The sequence below is a fragment of the Rhopalosiphum padi genome, chromosome 4 (genome assembly GCF_020882245.1).
Source record: "Rhopalosiphum padi isolate XX-2018 chromosome 4, ASM2088224v1, whole genome shotgun sequence".
In the NCBI taxonomy this organism is placed as follows: domain Eukaryota; kingdom Metazoa; phylum Arthropoda; class Insecta; order Hemiptera; family Aphididae; genus Rhopalosiphum; species Rhopalosiphum padi.
This window is the reverse complement of record NC_083600.1, coordinates 50978517-50988602: the sequence shown is the minus strand read 5'-3', so window position 1 is coordinate 50988602 and position 10086 is coordinate 50978517. Positions and strand designations below refer to the sequence as shown.

The following is a 10086-nucleotide window of genomic DNA, read 5'->3' as shown; positions in this document are numbered from 1 at the left end:
AAAACATCACTGAGTGGTATAGTTCATTATTGTGTTACTATACCTATATAATACAAAGTTTTTCAAGTTTTAAGTTTTCATAAACATAATTAATGATCGTAAATTTAGGTATTTAGCAATGAATCTAATATAATATGAACAAATAATATAATAATATTATATTATTATATAAAAAGTAAAATTGTTTAATTAGGTTACAATATAGCATAATAACATTTTGAGTTAGAGCAAATTAATCTTAATATCGATATAATTAGGTATTATTTTTTTGAGAAATATCTCGAAAACTAGTTTAAAGAAAAAAAATAACTTACCTATACTAAGTATTAGTTATAAATGTAATGTTCAAACAAGAAAATTGAAAGCTTTTTGAAATAAAAGAATACATCTTTTATAAAACCTATTGTTATATTTCTCGTTTTGATTAGAAGATGAAATGACAAAAATAAAATAGATTGGTAATTTGATTGAAACTCGTTTTTTTGGGCTATGCGACTTTTAATAATTGCTATAAAATTGACTTGATGCAATTAAAACTAAATCATTTACTCCAGCTATTCTAAAGTAGAAAAAATACTTAACTCAAACATTTCTATATTTATTTGCATGGTCTTAGTAGTGTTCAAGAAGGTTAGATAACAGCCGATGAGGTTATACATTATATTTTATCAAATCGTTTGAATAAACCACGTATTCCAAGTAAGGAATAAACTAAAAATATATGTACTTGGTATAAGTTTTTTTTTTCGTAAGATTCGATAATTTTCGAAGATAATAGAGTCATAACTTTATCTAACTCCGGTATAAGCACTGCCACAAATAATATCCAAGACCACCTATTTAACTACAAGAATGGTTTAATTCATAAAAATTTAAAAATAACGAAACCAAATCCATCCACATCACATTTACCCTAAACATATTCCTACTGTTCCCTTAAATGACCAAAAAATCTCCATAAATAATTCTGTTTAATATGTAGGTATTTTACTCGACAAACGACTAACCTGGGCAAACCACATTAAATAAAAGAGAATGTTGCTTGTCCTTAGACTTTATAAACTGAGACCACTACTAACTCTGATCCAAATCTCTACAAAAAAAAAAAAAAAAAAAAACAAAACAATAATTTACAAACAAATATTACGTCCCATAATGGCGTACGGCGTCCAACTCTGTGTAACCTCAAACAATTCAAACCTATATAGTCAACTTCAAACATTTCAATCACGTCAGGAATCGTACTCAACATCATGACTTCAACATACCAACAATATCCATATTTACTTCTTATCACTATAATACATTTCATAAGATCTCCTTTAACCTAGCCAATACCACCATATCTAAGCTCTTCTTTTGTACATTACCTGACAATCTTTTCTGTCATATCAAACGTAAATGGTCACGAGATCTTTTAAAAAATCAATAATAAATTACTCCCCTTAACTTCATAAATTGAAAGAAGTGACAATGGGTGCTCTTTTTTCTCATGTTCAAGCCTAATATTATAATACATTTTTATTTTTAGGTAGTTTCGTACTACTTATTTAAAAATGTATTAAAACATTAAAAATTGAAGTCAAAATTCAAAGAAGTTTTTTTGTTTTAATTTAAAATGTTTATTTTAAGAAAAGTAATAATGATATTTAACTTTGAAAAAACAAATGTATTTTATTTTTTGTATTTTTATGCTTTTGCACTGTTAATTTTCTTAAACAGTTAACATTGGAAATAAAATAAGATCACGCATAAATTCCATAATTGTAGAAAAAGTATGTGTGTCATTAAAAATATTTTTAAAAATAATTTTACAATGAATTCTAATGCATTTCCTTCTTGACTAAAATTATTAGTAATTTAATATTTGATAAAATAATATTATCTAGAGTAGAATCATAAATTAAAATGTTAGCCTATTAAATGGAAATATTTTCAATGGCACATTCATCCCTATGTTTATTAAAAATATTATATGTATATATATAGAAATAAATTAAAGTTTAATCAAACAATATTTGTGATAAAAAAATATGTACAATTGATATTCAAAATATTTTAAAATAAATAATCTAAGGATTAAATAAATATATTTTTTATACTTTCTCGGGCCTATTATTACTTAGGTAGTTAGGTAGGTACTTATATTTCGATTTGTAAAGAGTCGAATATTAAAAAATGAATATTCTGTACATGATGGATAAGTCTCCATTATAGGTAAACCACTTGAGTGAATAATAAGTAAGATAATCCGATGTCGTAGTTTTTTGGTAAGTCATTTTATATCGTTATAAAAACGATTTTTGCTTTTTACAGTACTACGAAAATGACTACTATGAAAATTAAACCAATAGTAAAATTAATAATAAATATATTGAAAGCTTGTAAAAATAGGTAATGATCTTTTGTTTCATGAATAAATTAAGAATTTTAATGAATATTTCACGGTTCATTTAGTATTTATAAAATAATTCACTTTAAAAACAGAAAACAGAATAAAATAGCTGAAGTAATATTAAGAAGTTATTGTAACTATATTTAAGGTATATAAACTGATGATATGTAATCATTAGAGTTTAGACTTTAAACTGCAATATCAGATTTTGATCATCTAAATATTTAATTTTAAACTTTAATTTTCCTGAAAGAAGCTATCAAATGAAATTGCTCATTTCCTTATTTTTATAAAAATATAATTTTGTTAGTATAGTGATACATTGTGTACCTATATACAATTTTGATTAGGTATTCGAATTAAATTATCTCATTAATGAATTAGATTTCATTATTCAGAAAATAAACCAATTGCCATTTCCTTTGCGCTACCTCACTTATACCTATCAAACATCATTATACCATAACTCAAATCCAATTGTAGATGCTATGCTTTTAATGTGATATACAACTTCGCTAGCTAAATACCATTAATAAGTATTTCGGTTGGGGTTTCTCCCTTTTTTTACCTCATTTCTAAATTAATATTGTTTGGAAGTTATTTATATTATCATAGATAATTAAAACGTATACAGTATACACATAATTTTTGTTCTGATTTTTATTGTTTTAAATCCTTATCACAAATTATTATAGTCATTTTATACTTAGCTGGTGGTTAAAATAATTATATACAGGTAGGTACTAGATAGTATACAAATATGATTATCCTGAGTCAATTTAATCTGGTACCTATAGAACGTATGGAATGAGATTCCAACAAGCATTTCAGATTTATTGAGATAACTTAGAACTTAATACGAATGGGATTTAATTTAATGGAAACCCAGTTCATGAGCTTAGTAAGACTTACTCAAAAAGTTCCTATGTAATGATTTGTTTTTCATTGAAAAGAACAAACTATATTATTAAAACAAAATCGATAAATGATTAATATCTCGTTAAAGATAAAATAACTGATACATAATATTGAACTATTTTAATTTTAAAAAATGTTGAGTCACGTTTTTTACATTTTCAATTCGGAAATATGAACATTTTTTTTTATATTTTATGTAATTATAGGATTATACCTACTTTTAATTATATAATTCAATATAATAATATTTAAATAGATAAGTGGTAATAATATAACTTAAAAAGTAGATCTACGATTATTTAATTCATACAGGTGGTTTAAATTGATTATGCTAAAAATACATAAAATAATAACTTTGAATTTTTATCCTCTATTTATTTTCTAGATCAAAAGTCGCTTACAATTATCGTAATTCGAAATGATTTTTAATTTAATTGGTTAATATTTGTATAAATCTATACATTTAATACATAATATGGGTTTTAGCTTGGTTGTTATTGATTTATAAATTCCTGGTATAATTGCACCGAAAATCATTTTGGCATCAATAATACATTAGTGAAAATAATCATTAAACAAAATATAAATCATATTTTCAGAAAATAGTGAGTACTGGTTAAAAAGGCATTATTAATGACAACCAAATGTTTTTTGAGCAAAATATATAATTGCAAATCGTTAACATATCAAATAAGTGTTGCTATAAAAAAAAACCAAGATTTTGCACGTTGACACTTGACAATTCAAAAATTATTCAGTAAAAAGCTTTCAATGTATAAACAGTCGTTTTATTATGCGACAACTGCTTTGATCGATTATACTGAACGAGGAAATCGTGTGATTTTGGCCAACCAGCTCAAAACATATTATATTCACGGGTAAAACATCAAATAGTAATCATGCCAGTGAAAACAAATGTCATAAATTCATTTTCGTCGTTCCGAATATTTTATTCGTTTTGAAAATAATGTATTTTTAAGCGGAACAAAATAAATTGAACTTTTGTTATAGCCAATAATAGAGATGATTTACGAAAAACTCAAAAGAGTAATTTTATTCCATACAGGTTTTATGTATAAGTGCATAGCATAAGTATGTAGTTTTTTTTTATCATTATACGACCATATTCTACAATTAAACATTGATGCGAGAATGTGATGTTTAATCCCATCCAAGTTATTAACTCTACTCCGGTAAGACACGATAAACACCGAATTTATATTAAGATTTAACAATTTCAAAATGTTAGAACTTATGTACATTTAATATGCATAAGTTTTATGTATTTTAATAGTTTTTTTTGTTTCGATAAAATAATTTTTTTTTACCATCATATTAAGTACATTTTTGTTTTGTTTAAACAGTTACGAAATGTGGATAATAGACACGACAACCGATCGGAAAAAAATATTTAAAACTAAAAAATAATTGTTGCAATAATAATTTGCAACAATAATTAATTGTAATTTTTTTATTACCAATTTTAAATTCGGTTTTATTGGTGTTATTTAATTAATTTTAGTTTATAAATTTACGATGAGAGACAACAAGGTCAGTGACCTAATCACAAAGTGATATTGCCATCAAAGTGATGTTATTATTTCAAAAAAAAAAAAATAATAATAAATAAAAAATAAGGATATTATTATAAATGTCAATAATATTGAATGTGGACAATTGGCTTTATTTACAAACGTATCCGGTTGTCTTGATCGAATTACCAAAAGTCGCTAAAAATACCCAATTACACGGGAAAAAAAAAATTCCAATGTCCTTCATTAACCTGGAATTTTGTTTTGATTTATAATAGAACAACAAACGACTTATGAACAACGATTATTTTATTCTCATTCTATTGGTCGTTTGATGCAGACGTAAAACGGACAGTTTTACGGTACGCGATATAATCGGTCACAAGCCGATCTACGAGCGCAAGCCGATCGGTCGTAAGACGTATAATACGAGGTAAGTATACCTACTACTGGCTCTACGAAACAAACAACAGCAGTGTCGGTCTCGTGTTATCTCGCGGTTTTATTCCGGCAAAATAAAAAAAAAAAAAAAAAATACAAAATAAAAACAATAATATTATGATATTCACTCGCGAACGGTATTTGACTATAATAATTTTATTATGTCAATGTCATCGTCATCGTTACAATATTATCATAACTGCGGTGTTTTCGTTCAGTGATTTCGACGACCGTACGCACCGACCGCGTACGACGCGTCTGCAGGTGATTCATGCCGCGTCGGCGGTCGGCGTTACGGGCGCGCGCGCGAGCGTTCTCCGTCCCTCTCCGCCCCTCGCGCTCGTTCACACGATGTTTCTGTATACCGCCGCCGCCGCCGCCGCCGAAACCCGCGTGTCGGCCACCGAACGTTGCCGTCAGTAGTTCGGGTGTTGGCGTCGTCACGCCGCGTCGGTTTCGCGGGAAAAAAATTTCGCACGCACACGCGGACCACACGCCCCGCGATTCGGACGGCGAAAAACCACCGAAATCCCGAACGTCGTCCGCACGCGGAAACCGACGGACGACCGATAGCGACCGCGGGCAGACCTCACCAACACCGTCGCCGTCCGGCACTCGTTTTTTTTTGTTGTGTTTTTTTCACGTCATTTCGATCGTCAAAAAAATCTGTTTGATTTTTCCTCGCGCCGTCTAACGTGCCGCCCGTGTCCCCGGGCGCCACGCCGCCGAATAACTGCGCTGCGCTAACACTCCGCCGCGAAGACACGACATACGATAAGGTGAGTGATTTGGTGCGCGTCATCGCAATAGTATAATATGTTACCGGTACACGTGTTCATGTCGCACGCGTGTACGTGTGCGCTGTCCGGACGTTGCCCCCTCGCGAAACCATCTCCAAATCCCGTCAGCTCAACAGGTGTGTCGAATTTTCCGACCTCCCTCGTCGCGCACACACGCGCGGGTCTCATACACAAGTCGAGATATTATTATTTTAATCGTCCGAAATTCAATTTCCCAACACACCGCCCGCCCCCTCCCCCGCCACACCAAAGTTTCGCACCTCCGTATCGAGTTAGGCATCGTTATCGGTCCACACGCCGCGAGAGATTTCGCCGACAATGTCGAACCCCAAACCGACCACACGGCCCAAAATAAATCCTTTTGTCCGCCATAACCGCGATTATTGGTCTTTTGTGTCGTACACGATTCCTTTATACACGACTTTCACACAACAATTGCAGCGGCTAAGGATAATATTATTGTCGATTCGGGCGGTGGGTAGGTATTTGTATACGTTCACAACACCCGTTGCGGTGTTGAACCGTCGAATTTTAGCAAAATATACCGTTCGTGTATAATACCGTGTTAAACCTTATCAGTTATTATTTTATTTTAATTACTGTTTGCGTATTCCAGTGATCGTAAACGTTGTTCAAGCTATATACTCCTGTCAAATGCCTTAAGGTGTGTTTTTAATGCGGCGTCTAGACGACGTGCGTTTCTACTGTCTGACGTTGCGGGAAAACGTACCTCGGAGCATGAATTTTACAAAACGAATAAATATATAATTACGGTAGTGCGCTTTTCGAGTATATCGCTGAAAGCACACGGTTCTGGTATATCTAGCTTTTGACGATCTTTCCGGCAAAGAAACCGCCGAAGGAACTTTTTACACATTACGTTTATATTATTATACACTATCTTTTCAATAGATAAAAACGTTTCAATAGATTTTATTGGGATATTGAATTGAATTTATCGCGTAAAGAACTCCTAGTATATTCCAACATAAATATTATGGTATAGACTTAAAAGATTTATGTGCATAACTAAATACAGCATTTACCTAGTCGTCCGGTATTATCCTAATTATCTCCGTAGCAAATAAATATGTCTAAATGCTGTTTTTTCATACAATGTGTGTCATTAAATTTGGATTTTTCATTTAAAATAGACCTGTAACGCACATAGGTACCTATATTTGTTGTACTTTTGTACACATATATATATATATATTATATAGTTACTTGTTGTTAACCATTTAAAACTTGCATTATAATTCACATGATAATATATTATATTTTTAATAAATACTGGTATTTTAAAACACGTTTCAAGTATAAAATAATAAAATTCGGAAATAAGAAATAGAAATAAATTTAAAAAAAAAACCATCGAGTTATCACAGGGCTAAACTCGTCTAGATATTTGTGTCAAAAATTAAATGAAAAAATAACCCCTTGACATAATGTAATATTTATTAGATTTTATATACAATTTAAGATTCTGAGACATTTAAATTAAATAAAAATGAAACTCTACACCCATGAGGCCATGCAGATCACTGAACTAGACACAATAAAAAGCAAATTTTATAATATATTTCACTAGATTAACGTTATTAATTTCTATGAATGAAATCATATTAATTTTCACGACATTTGTGAATTCATTAAAATGTGTGAACATTTAATAATAATGTACACTGTATACATTTTAATATTTCATTATGAAACTAATTTAATAGTAATGTCGATAATAATTTTGTTTTTATATTTAAAACAATATTATAATTAATGTAACACACAATATTGATAATTATAAATTGTCAATTATTATCTTAAATTCTTAACAATAGAATAAATAAATATTAAATTAAGAATATCTATATTTATTACATACTAAGGAAATTATAAATACGGTATATTATTACACTTTTTAAGATGAAAAAAATTAATATTAAATTCATTAAATTGCACTGTAGAATTGAAAGTTATTAATTAATTGTACACTGCTGTAAACCTTTGTCGGTGTAGATAAGTTATCTTGTATTTACAGTTCCGTCTTCAAAAGATCAAATAATTGAATCAAAAGAGTAAGACTGATAAAAAAAAAAAAAAAAAAAACGAGTTGCATACATACGACATTATAATACAAGTCCATAACAACTAATATGTTATATTATATATTTTAATATGCGTAACGTATAGGTAATAAATATATTATTGTATAGTAAGATAAATATAATGTACAATGGTTTTGGGGCTTTGTGGCTTATTTGTTATTGAATTAAATTTATAATTCAAAAAATAGTTCAGTTAAATTATCTCCATCTTAAAATTTACGGCGAAAATTCTTAAAAATATGATTTAAAAAAAAATTATACTCAAATAATGAATTTGAGGTTACGATTAATCATAATGATACATTTTCCAACGATCGTATAAAAATATGTTTAAAAATTTATAATCAATCAAATTATATTTATTTTATTTTACTGTAATAATTTTACAATAACCTATTAGTAATTGTTTATTAATAAACACTATATTATTAAAAATAATATGTACAGTTAAAATAATTTAATTGCAGTTTTAAGAATAATAAATATTTTACATTTAAATGTAAAAGTATAATACGACTTTCGATAAAGTTTTTAGTACAGAAATATCGAAAAATACCGTATACCTATCTATGTAATGAGAGTTACTAATAATTAATTATAATTCAAATTTGTGTATTTTATTATAAAGTAATTAATTAAACCTACATAAACTATTGCAAATTTTAATGAACTAATTTAAATTCTTAAATTGTTGGTAAATTTAAATTAAGAATGACAAATACGCTGTTCGATGAAAAATAATCAAGCTACAAATTAAAATAATTAAATTATGAAATCTTGATGAGATGAAAATCATTTTAAATTATTATTTTTTTAATTATCTACATTCTTCAGACTTTAATCAAATCAAAATCAATTTGTTTTATATTGCGATTTCTAAGAACTTAATACATGTATAAATTGATTTCTTATATATTACAATCAACATGATTAAATACAATGCAGCTTTAATTCGATTTCAAAAATGTTTGTGGTTGGATTGTATATTTATGCATGATATAAGTAGGCATTTACAATATAATTTTGAATAATAAAAATATAAAATACAGTTTATACTTAATTAAAAGTAATGTAATAGTATTACTTTATGAAAGTAGCTTAATAATATTGTACATAGTAAGTTCTTACTACTTATTTATTATATTTTATTCTGACATCGATCATCATTACATTATTATATTATGTATTATCATATTATAGTACATACCTATCTCTAACCTATCTTGTACCTTCTGCTAGGCATTCAATAATCGTTTTACACCACTGTTTAAAATAATCTTAAATACTTTAGCACAGTTAATTGTATTCTCCAAACCAGTGATTCTCGTTTATTCATAGCCTCAAATCTTAATGAGATTAGCTAACACATGTATAACTATAAAATTAATAATATTAGTAGATATGTTTTCTAATTCAGTAGATTTGAGTCATTTTGATATTATGATGTGCTAATTACTATTATAATTAATCATCTTAACTATACAGGTATTTAGAATAGTTTCCAAGTATTTAGAAACGATATATCTAGATATACCTTTATATTTTAGAAACTATTCAATTTAATGTATTTTAATAGGCGTATTCAAAAAGTGATTTTAATTTTAAATTACTGAAATCATCAATTTTTATGTTGGTATTGCAGGCAATTTCTCATAATGATATATTGATCCCTATGAGTATATGACTATACGGTAAATTAGGGTCAGTTTTTAGTATCTAGTAAAAATACCTCTACATCATAGACATACACAGTCTTAAAATAAAAGAAGTATATATTATTTAGTTCACAAGTTAAATAGAAACTATATTAATATATTAATATTCTTTGAGGGATAATACTTACTTATATATTTTAAATAAAAAAGAACAAACTATGTTAATAATAAACATTCACT

At 27.9% G+C, this 10086-nt stretch overlaps 1 protein-coding gene across 5 annotated transcripts in view; it reads left to right on the top strand.

The window, feature by feature from the left end:
* The first annotated feature begins 5675 nt into the window (after positions 1-5675).
* LOC132929105 (small conductance calcium-activated potassium channel protein) overlaps positions 5676-10086 on the top strand; it is a 244790-nt gene continuing 240379 nt past the window's right edge. For 3 of the 5 annotated variants that reach the window (XM_060994211.1, XM_060994209.1, XM_060994210.1), the window contains exon 1: positions 5676-6065. The gene's annotated coding sequence lies outside the window, so the exon portion shown is untranslated. The remainder of the gene's footprint in view (positions 6066-10086) is intronic. The other 2 variants (XM_060994207.1, XM_060994208.1) reach the window with 1 other exon arrangement.